Source organism: Temnothorax longispinosus, chromosome 10 (assembly GCF_030848805.1).
Source record: "Temnothorax longispinosus isolate EJ_2023e chromosome 10, Tlon_JGU_v1, whole genome shotgun sequence".
Classification (NCBI taxonomy): Eukaryota; Metazoa; Arthropoda; class Insecta; order Hymenoptera; family Formicidae; genus Temnothorax; species Temnothorax longispinosus.
The window spans coordinates 12479129-12492587 of record NC_092367.1 but is presented as its reverse complement, the minus strand read 5'-3'; the positions used below and the strand labels follow the sequence as shown (position 1 = coordinate 12492587).

The window sequence follows — 13459 nt, the reverse complement described above, 5'->3', positions numbered from 1 at the left end:
CCTAAAAAATTCGAATACTATGATTGGTTGGCAACAGGCAATAGGCACAGAATTTCCAACGTGACGGAAACTCTGTGTTTATTGCCTGTGTCACTGTTTATTCTGCATTTATACATGATTTCTGATTTCTGTTCCCTATTCCTATTGCCTATTGCCTATAGCATTGTGCAAGGGGCTTTACATTATGCGGAGGTGTTCGGGCAAGATTCTCATGGAGAAAAAATCTATGTAAAAATTAATATCCTGACCGCCAAAAATACATTTGTTTTAAATTATTTTTTGCATAGATATGCTGAATGTGTGTGTGTGTGTGTGTGTGTGTGTGTGTGTGTGTCAAATCAATTAAACTAAATCGCAACTAAAGAAATTAAAATAAAAATAGAAATAAAAGTGTCGCGCTTAAATGTATACAATTATACGTTATGAATCTGCGGTAGTCGAAATGAAATTTGAGAAATAAAATCCGAGGATCCGAGAATTCGATAGACTTTTTGTAGGAAAAGGTAGAAATGCGAGAGAAAATTTGAGGGACTTTAATACTTGCTAGTTTTTAGCGTTTTCTTCTCTCGACGGAGTTTCAAGATCTCGGGGTTCTGTGGCTCGACAATGGTTTCCGTCGACAGAGTGATTTCGTGTTGAGACTTGACGCGTACAGAGTTTAGTTTGATTGGAAAGAAAAGCCAACAAGACGCGTCGAGACTGCCCTGGCGGAAATATTTCTATACAAAATTTAAAAAACTATAAAATATAATTGCCAGAATCTATTAAATTCTACATGAATTTAAGAAGTACTACAAAATCCTACATTAAAATGCTAGAATTGGAACATTTTTGTAAATTTTTGTAGTATTCTACAAGTAAGCAGATGTTTTAATTTTTTAAGATTTTGTTTCTTCTTAAATTTTTAAAATTTGTAGATCTTTGTACTATTTTTTATAAATTGTAGTTTTTCATAAAATACTACTTGCAATAATTTCTTGATTTGAGAACATTAATTGTAATTTGTGGTACTATTTCGTAGATATTTCTACAAAAAAATAACCATTTCTACAAAAAATTAAATATTTCAACAAAAATGTACAAATTTCTATTTCTAGTTAAATTTTGTAGTTATTCATATAAATTTTTTCCGCCAGGGTGACAGAGATGGTACTTTCAAACTGTGTTTCGAATTGCGTTGCAAACTGTTGTCGTACTGTTTCCGAACTGCGTCGTACTGGAAGTGGAGTCACGGTTTTTATAGGAATTTAAGGGGGCGGGTTTAATTTTTAGGATGATTTTAATTGGTAGAGTTTTCTTTTGATTGTGACATAGATTTCGGCTTTCCGCCTATCTCTTGACGAGTTACCGAAAAATCGTCGTTATCTATGATGCAATTTCTATTTAGTGGTTATCCATTGGCGAGTTTATTTTAAAATTCTTATCACCCTGCTCTTTGATTGTAAAAGCTAATATCCCTCAGTGTCTTATCGGTATCAATTATTGTGAAGCGTGGATCTGAGCCCTGGTCAACTTCCGTGTTCCTAAACAGATGACACATGTGGACGTTTTGATGTTGATAGATATGACAGAGTGACTGTGGCGTCTGTTTAAAAAAGCACGAGATCAATACGACCTTTTAGCCGCGTGATTTAAGAGTTCACTCAAGATCCTTATGGTGTTTTAATTTATGGTGACCCATGCCCCGTTAAGATAATTGAATTTCCGTTGCCCCATTTCGTGGAATTATTGAGGGCCCTTAGAGTACGACAAACAAATCCTAATTTATTTGGTTCGAATCATCTGGAAGGTTTCTGCTATTTGCTATTGTCTGTTTTTTTTTTTATGACATTTGGGAATATGTCGGGTTTACATCAATTCGCCAATCGATAACCGCTGTTTATGATTTCCTGTTTCTTAGAATAAGAGTACTTCCACGAAAGAAAGGAATCGTGGAGTTCACAGGACGTAACATTGCTTTTATAGTCTTTTTTTCGCTTTATTTTAGTTCACGTGATAGCCACACATGTGAAAATTATATCCCACTTCGGTTTTTTGTTTCAGATTATCCAGAAATTAATTAGTAGAATGGTCGCCATGGAGGAAAATATTTTTTTAGGTAACTCGCAAAAAGGAGATTTACAAACTTTCAATAAATAAATTTGAAAAAATTACATCTTGTACTAAAATGTTAATAAAGAAACCTATACAAACAAAAAATTGATTGGGTTAACAATTTCTTTTTTAAAAATTTCAAAAAATCACCTATTTTTGAGCGCTTGCAACTTGAAAATAACGATAATAAGAGGTTTTATTTCGACTCAATTGGCAATTATATAAAGTTGACACAAACGTTACGACGTTTCGATCCTTGTTTCGGATCCTTATCAAGCAGTCTACAAAGCAATTTGGTCTAAAAGGTCATAATTAAAGTCATATTTTAAAATTAACAGAGCAAAGTTAAAAGCAATATATAATAATACCTACTAATAAAAAAGAACCATCACTTTCACGTTAAACCCATGAAGATTTTTACCGAAAAAATCATAAGTGTATAAAAATGTAGAATGTCGATGGTAGTGACTTGAATTGATGCAGTATATATGCGCAAATTAAAACCATTATGTCGTTGTAAGAAGTAGCGCATGTGTTGTCGAGGCGAGCATGTTCATGCGACTAACATTGAATAGACGGACGGGATTTAATAAATAAATTGAAAAACATCAGAAGGTTGTGAACATAAACATTGGTCGAACGAGAAACAAATCAAGCGATCGCCATAACATTGTCATAAATGAGATTTAAATTGTCCGTGTCTTTTTGAAGATTGATCGTATCGGTCTGTCTTTTTATGAAAAATGTCTTGGCTATTTCACGTTTTCTGGTGTTCTTCTCTTTATATAGTATTATCAACAATGGACCAGTCGAAATCGTGCCCATATATAACGCTATGCTTGCTGACCACAGAGTGTGGTTGCTGTCGTCTTTTTTGATGTCGTTACAATGTTCCTTTATGCGTGTTTGTAAATGACGTTTAGTCTGTCTTATATACGAAGCGTTACAATCATCGCAATTGATCCTATAAACCAGTTCAGGGCACGTATTATGAAACTTTTCGGAATGGATTCCGATCGGAATTGTTCAGTTATTTCTTAGATTTCTATTGTCTTTTCTAGGGAAAACGGAATAATTCCGATCGGAATCCATTCCGAAAAGTTCCATAATACGTGCCTAGTAGAGTGATCCGTATCGATCGAGTCTGTCTTTACCTCTCCTAATAATTAATGAGTATAATGACATCAAGTTTTTTAGGTATAGAGTATAAACTGCGTCCAGACCTACTTTATTTAATGTGAGACGAATGTCGTCGCTAAGTCCCTTTTAATATACGGTAATGCCACATAATTGCGTGCATCAATAAAGGCTACGTTGTTTCGGCTAACATTATCATCACGCATGTATATCGGAGCTTTTTTAATCTAACATTAATATGTTTATTTATGACCTGTCAATAACGCTATCGCAATACGCCATTTTAAATAAAATAGCGAAGTATTTACCTCGCATTACTCCACATTACCTCCACATTACCTCCATTACTTACGATCGCATTTGATACGGTACGTAATTCAACTTAACGCTCACAACGCTTGCGAGCATCATTCGTCCTTGTTTAACATTTGTGACAAACAACAAGGATGAAATGAGAGCGTTGCGAGCGTTGGACCCATAGGCTGCGTCCCTATATTCTCAAATTCTCAGAAAGGAATTAAATTCTTATCCTCCAGATGTGAATTTAATTCCTTGTTTATTTAACCTTCCATTGGAGACAATTACAATAACTGTGGCCCCTTGATTTGACGATGGTTTCTGGTAGTATTTTTTACGCTGAACAAAAAATTATATAGGTCTTATAGGATTAACTGCTTTAGTTTTTGAGATATACAATGTTAAAATTAAAAATAAAAGGACGACTACAATAACTTTGGACCCTTGAAATGTGTGGTTTTCAGAGGTATTTTTAACGAGACACACGGGAAAAATAGTAAAAAAATTCTATGATCAAAATATTTGTCTCTATTTCCAAATTTTTATTTCAAGTTTTTAGAAATAGGCTTGGAGTTAGATTAGTTTTCTTATGCGGGGGAGGGGCTCCGCCGCAGACGGATTACGATTTACGTTCAAAAAACGTAAACAAGACATTAGGATGAGATGATCCACCCCACTTCACCCTGGCTTGCTTATAGGGCGAAACAAGGTTTGTTATTGTACAGATCGGGTTTTAAACTTTCCATGCAAACCAAAATTCACCCCACCCATCCCTGCTTGCCGCCTACTTGTGTACTGTCTATACAAACTATTAAAGTATTATTTAAAAATTCATATTATTTATTTTTAACTTTAACACTGTATATCTCGAAAATTAGAGCAGTTAGCTCTATAAGACCTATATAATTTTTTGTTCAGCGTAAAAAATACTACCAGAAACCATCATCAAATCAAGACGCCACAGTTATCGTAATCGTCCCTTCCATTGCCCTCGTACGAAACAAACGTTCACATTTTATTTTTTTAATTGAATAGATGTGGCTTAAAAGTCGACTTTGAAACTTTTTGACTTTTTTCGCTTACAACCTTATAAATTTGCATGATTGTTTTAAAAAATATTGTTAGTACAATTTTTAATTAGATTAGACTTTGAAAGTATTAACGCGCGATATATCTGACAAAGATTTATGTTGCGAGATAATTTATAAATCAATATATCTATATATATAAAATAGAATGTCTGTATGTCTGTTCTTTATACACTCTTAAACTATTTGACCGAATTTTTACCAAAAGTATATAAAATAGGGGTAGAATTTCCCGGGGAGTGCTATAAACTGTATAGTTTTTCGTTGCCGATTTTTTTGGGAACCGGTATCCGAAATTTTTCATTACCGATCTTTTTGGAAATCGGTTACGAAATTTTTCAAATTTTTTGGGAAATAATTAAGTGAATCTTAAAGAATTGCATACGACGGAATTGAACTTCAGTCGATAAAAAAGTAATATTTTTTAATTTATAGCATTTTTGTGGATTGGTGTGTATGTATGTATGTTTGCTTAACTACTCATTCGTTAGTGGACCAAATTTTATCAGCCATTGCCTGATAAAGGAATTTTTTCGATTAAGGATATTAAAACACAAATGAAGTCGTTTGAAGAAAAACGACTCCCGGGCAAAGCCCGGGTAACCAGCTAGTTCTTTATAATAATTGGTGGAAGTCCGGAAGGTATTTAATATTGCATTATAAGCTTTTTATATATTTTTAATCTTTGATTATCTATTATTATTATCATTCTATTATCATACAATTGTCTAGCTATTTAATCTTTCCCGCTTTAAATTAAGATAACAAGACAGATAACAAGATAACAAGATAAAAAAATGGCAGCTGATTTGAGATATTATAAAAATGGTTCCCCCCTCCAATTTTGATGAGCTTTCAATATGTTGTTCTTTAGACGAAAAACGAAAATAAGGGACACGTATTTTTTTATACGTGCCCAATCATATATGTTTAGGGGGAAACACTTCTTTGAAAAGAATCGGTTTTTCTCTTTCGAGCCGAATATCTCTATAAACTATTATATAAAAGATAGGAAAAAATGGCAAAATAGAAATTGAATAGTTTAAAGAATGTCTTAACCCTTAAATGCCCCGCGGGGTCCAGAGGACCCCAGACCTTTTTCAATTATATATTTCCAAATGTTCCCGCCAAAAATGGAACTCATGGCTCTCTCTGATGATAGTTGAGTGTTTGAACTACCAGTGTGTACACTTAGGGCCTAAGCAGAATGGCTGTCTTTGGCAGTGGTTTATGCCTTAAGTCTTTGTCTTATGTAACGCACAATGCTGTATGTACAGTATTGTGCGTTAGGGTCTAAGCAGAATGGCTGTCTTGGCAGTGTTTTATGCCTTAAGTCTTTGTCTTATGTAACGCACAATACTGTACATACAGCATTGTGCGTTACATAAGACAAAGACTTAAGGCATAAAACACTGCCAAAGACAGCCATTCTGCTTAGGCCCTTAGCAGTACTCAGTTTACTGTCAGCAGCTGTTTAGAGAGGTTCAAAGTAGGGGTGGGGTCTGCAGTACCCCAGTTGGTCATTAACGTACTTCCTGTATCGGAGTGGTGAAAAATTTTTTGAGGTTAGTATGGTTGTGCACAGTGTTAATAATTTTTTTTCTATTATTACATTTATTTATACGTTTTTAAGATGGCGTATAGTTTGCGGAGTCAAAGCGTTAGAGAAACACTAATACGTAATGATGCGTATCAAGATCCGACTTTTCCACTTTTTAATCATATATTATACTTAGTAATACATTTTCTGTAATTGAAAACATTTTTTAATCAAATTTATAAAAAATATGTATGCCTGCAGCGTTATTTATAATGTGCTTTTGTATGAAAAAAAATTACACTTTACATTGCAAAATAAATACTTTTTTTTAACAATTTAATATCTCGGTGTTTTTTTTCCTTAAAATATACTATCTCAAGAGTACTCTGCTAAATTTTTAGGTCAAAATATTAAAAATTACAGATTTACGACTTATTTGTTTGGTAAAAACCAATATTTCAACTTTTTTGGCAATCTTAATTTTTTATACTATGTTGAAATTGAAATTTGAACAATATTAGCATTTTATACTCTTCTCTAGACCTTGAACAACATTGAAAAAAATTGTCATAACTAAAGATCAAAAAATCAATGAGTAAGGAGACATTTTTCATGCTGGGGTCTTTTAGACCCCTTATGACACTTACGAGATTCTTGAGAGGTGTGGCATTTAAGGGTTAAAATAGTGGCAAAAAAATTTTTTTATTTTTTTTAATATCTACCATTAAATATTTTTTTCAAAATTTTGAAAAGTTTTTATCACCAAATAAAAGATTATCTTTTTTTACGAATTCTATATATAATAAAATTATTTCTCGAAAAACTATTTTTGAGAAATAATTACAAACGCCTCTGTACACACGTTATCCGTGTCCGCTTATGAGCTCGATTCTTTACACACGTTCTGTTCGCATCTTCCTATCGAAGGTGACGGTGATAAATACATTTAAAAAACATTTTATATATATGGAGGGGTAAAAGTCATAGTGGTGGAAGTCAAAATTTTTAAAATATTGACTCGTGTGCATAGATGCAATTTATATGGACCATGGGGCATTCCACGCCAAATCACCGAGAATTTTTCTCGACCATTTTTGATTTGGCGGAAATTTTTTTGTGTTTTTACTAAATGAAAGTAGCTTCCATGATTTTTTTTTTAATTTTTATCTCTACCCATACTTGTTATGGATTTTTTCAAAAAAATGCAGTTAAAAATTTTAAATGCCTGTAATTTTAAGAAGAAAAAAGATATTGTAAAAAATAAGGTAATTTTTTTTCGTTTTTTACTGTACTTTTCAAAGAAAATATCGAAAAAATTTTTAATGGACAATATATGACTGTTTTATTTTTAAGATTTAAATAAAAAATAATGGGTGACGGGTGGGTAGAGCGCCAGATTCGTAAACCGGAAAACCGGATTCGAATCCCGTTAGGCTACTGAGAAATTTCTCAGCAAAAATGCCGTCCCCTCCCATCTAGCGGAGAGAGGTAACTCTGGATGGGAAAACTGGGCTCCGTCTTTTGGAAGAGACGTTAAGCAGTTGGTCCACCCATAGCCGTCGACCGCTATGAGATATTTCAGTGCTTGTTACTTTCACGCCGATTTATGTCGGCTACCTAAGTATGGCTAGCAACCAGCTTAGGGAATTAAATTGCTCACTCGGTCCTCCAGGTTGGGGGTTTTGGCAATGGACCAGCGACCCATTACTTGTAAAAATTAACAAAGTGCTAAAAATCCAAGTTTCCCAGGTCAGGAAGGGCTGGAAACTGGGAACCGGAAAGCGAAAGATGCTATAACACCGGATATATATATATATATATATATATATATATATATATATATATATGTATATATATAAGTAAAAAATATTTTTTTTCTCAATGCGACCGTTTTAATTTCTACCAAAAAATCTCACAAAAATCCTAGACTTAATTTCGAAATTTTTAAGCTATTGGTGAAATGGAATTTCAATAACTTCGATTTTTTAAGGGACTTTTTTTTTATTTTTTTTGTAAAACTCGAAATCTCCTATGTGTTCTTGTTCCTTCTTTTTTTGAATCGTATAACAATAATATTTCACCCATGAATGTCATATAACCCACCCCTCTGGGATATATGGCAAAAATGCAAGAGTTTTTAAAAGTTTTTTTTATTAAATACAAAGAATGAATATTTTATATTTCTATTTTTTTTTATAGTAGTATAGACAGTATAAAGTTTTTATTGGTATAATTCATTTGCCTTAAACATAGTAAATAGTACTTAATAAATTAAGTTTTCCTTAGCTGCGACGTATATACCCCTGAGTTACACCCTATATAAAAAGCTTATATAATGCAATATTAAATACCTTCCGAACTTCCACGAATTGTTATAAAGAATATATTGATTTATAAATAATCTCGCAATATAAATCATAAATTAATAAGAATAATAATATTTTATAAAAGATTTTTTTTATTTCACTCTTCTCATGCTTCTTTAATATATTTAATTATATTATGCATATACAATAAATTGTATATGAGAGTAGAGTGAAATAAAAAAAAGCTTTTATAAAATATTTTAAGAGATACATTTATTATACTATTAGAGAAGTGAATTTCTTATTTATATAATTGAATTTACAGATTTTTATTATAATTACAATTATATAAACAAAATTGTAGGAAAAAATGGTAAAATAGAATGGAATAAAAATAAAACTTGCTAAAAATAAAGTTGTTAATAATATTATTATTAAGAGATAGATAACCCGATAAACATATTATTTATTGCTTAATCCTAAACAAGAAATGATAACAAAATTGACAAATTAATTTATTGCACACTCACTTATATTTATATTTAGATTAACTTAAAAAGTGAGCGTACAATAAATATAATCAAATTTATAGTATTAAAGAGGTATATATGTTAGATTTCAAAATAAATAGATCAATGTATATTATAATTTTTCGTTTAGGTTAAGTAAATAATACGTTATCGGATTGATAAAATTATTTTTTATTATAAAAAATATAAGATACAGCCAGTACGAGCCGGCTAAAATAATCGGTAAAAGTGTAAAATTTAGAAACTCAAGTCGGTATTCATGCATAACCGGTTCTTATTTTAAGGCCGTCTTAAGTAATGTCTTAAGATGCGCCGCTAATACGTACGATTCTGTGATTGGTTCATAACATCTTAAGATCACATATAGTCTTATAAAAATAAGATTCGACTATAAATACCGGCCTTCAAAATTATATAATTGGCGACATCTACCGCTGTTACGTCACGGCTCGAATAAAAATAAAAAATAATGTAAACAGCGATATAATTTGTTATTTATCCTTTTAGCACTACTGTCTCAATGTAATGAAAAAGGCCCTCTCTTTTATTATTTCGGGGGAGTCGTCTGCATACATCGACTATAATCCGGGACTGGCGAAAGGATTCGTTATTAGAACGGTGCGTGGAAAGAAAGGAAGATAAATATTTTATTCTATAGTAGAATTGTTTATTAAAAGCAGAAATAACTTGGAACTATTGATGAGTAAATATTTGCTGGAAACCCTGTGTCAAATAAAATACAAGTTGGTAGTAGAATAAATAATGAAACTTAAAATATCTCGTAAATTGAGGTCTAAAAGTAATTGAATCGAATTGTAGAATTTATTTAAATTGAAATGGAGTCTACCTTGACAACATTCGAGGGAAAAGTTGTATAAATGGGTATTAAAACACCCATTTCTTTAATATATTCATTTATTCAGTAGCCGAAAACCGGCTGTAATTTTATGGGAATTGAATGAAAGGAGGTAGTAGTAACCCAGTAAGCAAGAAACGTCAAGAAACATTTCAACTACATTGTTAAAACGTTGCTGTAATGTAGTTAAAATGTTTCTTGGTGTTTCTTGCTTACTGAGAAGTAATTCGAACGAAATGTCAAGGAGCACTATAAAAGAGTCGCTTTAATTTAAACAAAAAATGAAAGACAATTAAGTTGAATTCACTACCTTGATATCGTAATGATAGTTTGCTTAAGTTAAATACGCATGCGACGGGAAGAATTGTAAGTTGAGGATTCAATAGAAACTGAACTTGTAAAACACTTCCAAAATTGCAATTCAATAATAAAATTAAGATTATTAATAAGGATTAGGTATATTGAATACAACTTTTGCAACTTCGGAAACCAAAGATAAATTATAATTATCACTCTAGCTGTATACGTGGGTCTACGGCGTCCGTGCTAAAACTGCTCTTGTAACTTGAGAACCGGCAAGCCTGCCTATCTAGCTCTCTCCTCTAAAAAAAGTAGACGGGGGAAGAAATCCAAGGATTCAAAGCTGCTTTGAAAGATAAACATATCGCTGAATGTCGAGCAAGCCAAATCTCGCACGGACGTCTCAGACCCAGGTATACACTCGACAGGTATACATATTTGCTGCGTTTGGGGAGCGCGCTGTTAGCGCTATTTGCTTATTCTATCTTTGTTTTACACCTGATGAGCGATAAAGATGATGCAATAGCGCTAATAGCGCGCTCCCCGAACACATAGTCTTTATCTATAAGTAACAATGTTGCAGTTATTTATGGTAAATGTTGTTTTTGGTCAAAACAACGTCTCTTTAATACACTTTGACAAAGAGTTGCTTCTCTAGTTTAGTTATTCCAAAAAAATGGAATTTCGGACGGCGACCGCTCTGCCGGTCAGGATGTAACCAATGCAACAGATGACACCAACTTCTCGATTGCGCGCCACGCTATATCCTGACTATCATGACGGGCCCGGGCACGAGAGTTCCCTTTTATCGCTCCCCGGTTGACCGGCCGGTTCGTGGCATGTGGTGATCCCCCTCGTCTACGTAGAAACGATCGCCCCGACGACGACGTGTCATCGATACACCTAATTTACGATCGCGCGGTTCCGTTTTGACCTGGCTTACCTTAATAGACCGAGTATTCTCGTATATGTTTTTTAGCCTCGGTCGAACGTTGGACCTGTGTATTTAAGCCTTTGAGTCCTAGACAAATTCTAGCGTGCTCCAGTTTCACTTTTTAACTCTTATTTAAAGAAATAGATATAACTTTCTTTTAAATTATTGCTTTAGTAAAGCTATAGCTTAATTGTTATGCAAACCCTACGTTTATAATTAAGTAGATTTTATAGTTTAGCAAAAATTTTATGGCTAAAAGTAATTGTCGATGTGTTATAACAACTAATTTCTTCATACAAGAAATCTTTAAGTTTTTATTGATACATTAGTAAAAGCATGTTTTATCTCAATAAATATATTTGATTAGAGATTTCAAGTCATACTTTATTTAATAGAAAGTTATCCTTATTGCGCCAAATCAATCTGTTGAGCTGTAATATCAAGTTTTATTAGTTATAATCAGCGATTTTATGCAACTAAGATTTAATTAGTTACTATAATTAGTTACTATAATAAAAACCTAGTTGTCTGTACATTCTAACAAAGAAGATTTAAGTAGGTTAATCTTAGATAAGAAGGAAGATTAGAATGGATTTTATATTGTAAATATAGCAATTGTTAGAAAAAAGAGATAAAATAATAAATAAATAAAAAAAAATTTATAATAGAGAAAACAAAATATTCTTTATGTAACTCGAACAGGATTAGTTTTAAGTGTCGTTAGATATGTAGCAATGGGCAAAAACTCGACAACTGCGCAATAACACAAAAGAAAATGATAAAGCAATGTTCGTATACATATATATTAGTGCATATATTTTTCACCTGCTAAGGGCTTTACAACAAAAACTCTCGCTCATTTGATTAAGTGGTTTTGGATCATGAACACACACACTTGACTTCTATATCTGTAGAGGAGGTTGATAGAAATAATAATAACGTAGTCTCAAGTTTAAAAAATATGGGGAAAAATACTTCAGTGAGAAGTAATTTTCGCATATTACCATATGTAATATTAGTTAATTGGCACTAAAAACTTTGCACTATTTAACTGAAATATTATAATATCACTAATTTTATATAAAATAATATATTTTATAATATCGTCCATAATTCCTTGCGCTAAGAGCACCTTTCCGTGGTGACGGCGGTAACGAACAAACTTATTAATTTGTTCAGTCAAGTCAGGCCTGCGGCCGATTTGCACTTTTCGGCCGAAAGACAAAAAACACTCAAACGCAAGAATAAAAGCTGTCATCAGAGCATATTGAAAATGTTTTTACATTATTTTCTGACAGTGAAGATATAACAATGAATAGGTATTAAGACTGGTAACTAAACCGGTCATAACTTTTTCCACTTATCGTCCCTAAACTAATTTTTTTACGCAGAAAAAAAAGAAGTATCAAAATAACACTGACATAGTTGTATATACGCAAGAATATATATAATCTTCTTATAAGAATTTCAACTTTTTTTCTTGATTGAACCATATAAAACTTCGTTTAATTATATAAATGACTTCATTCAAGCCAGTTTTCTTCGTTTAACGTAATATAAGATTATATATTCTTGCGTATATACAAGTATATCAGTATTGACTTGACACTTCTCTTTTTTCTTTGTAGTGATATACACAACAATACCTACAAAATAGCATACGATTCAATGTTGTGCGCCAATAGCCCATTTTGGGCGAGCTTTTTCCTTATTTTCCTGTTATTAGGGAAAAGTTTCTCTTTCAAATGTTGGATTTTTTAAATCTATTTATCTTATTTTCCTGAAAAGTAAATCTCTTTCTTTCTTGACTTTCGACAATAGAGAAGCTTATATTAGCCTTTTTAAGCCTTTCACCTGTTAAATCTTTGCCTCATGTAAATATAAAAATTTTTAAAGAAGAAATTATGTTATTTTAGCATGAATTTCTTCAAAGGAAAAAGGCACATCCCAAAAGAAATTTTTTGAATCGTCAATATAGTCAATACTGTCGGTGTTATTTTAAGTTTCTGTAAAATCGCGCGCTAGCGTGACAGTTGTCTAACCGTTGCATTTTATCAATCGTCACACGTAAGATTATTAACGAACTGTTAGGTCGAAAATTTATGATCACAAAGATTCGTTCCCTTTCTTCTTTTTTTGGCCGTTGGTTGCGACTGTTGTTACGAAAGATTACTATGACGCTAGATAGCCTCTTGTCTCTATCTCGTTGCTTTTCGACAAGGGCCGAGCGTTTTGACGAGTAATCTGCAGTCAGTCGCGCCGATCATATAATACCGCTACCTCGAACAGGCGCCGACAGACGACTTACAATGGACTAAGCGAAGTGCTGTGTTATAAGACACTCAGTGTTACCGTAGAACAGTCGCATTTATACCTG

The 13459-nt window shown here is 32.5% G+C and overlaps 1 protein-coding gene and 1 long non-coding RNA gene across 3 annotated transcripts in view; one reads left to right on the top strand and one right to left on the bottom strand.

Moving 5' to 3' along the window:
- The window catches only part of LOC139820117 (uncharacterized), a 45376-nt gene extending 32972 nt beyond the window's left edge, over positions 1-12404 (top strand). Inside the window, exons 2-4 of one of the 2 annotated variants that reach the window (XR_011733901.1) lie at positions 2044-2098; positions 9500-9610; positions 10807-12404. This is a non-coding gene — a long non-coding RNA (uncharacterized lncRNA). The remainder of the gene's footprint in view (positions 1-2043; positions 2099-9499; positions 9611-10806) is intronic. The other variant, XR_011733902.1, reaches the window with a different exon arrangement.
- Positions 1-13459, bottom strand: part of LOC139820107 (uncharacterized) — a 77880-nt gene that overhangs the window by 51663 nt on the left and 12758 nt on the right. The gene's annotated exons all lie outside the window — the stretch shown is intronic.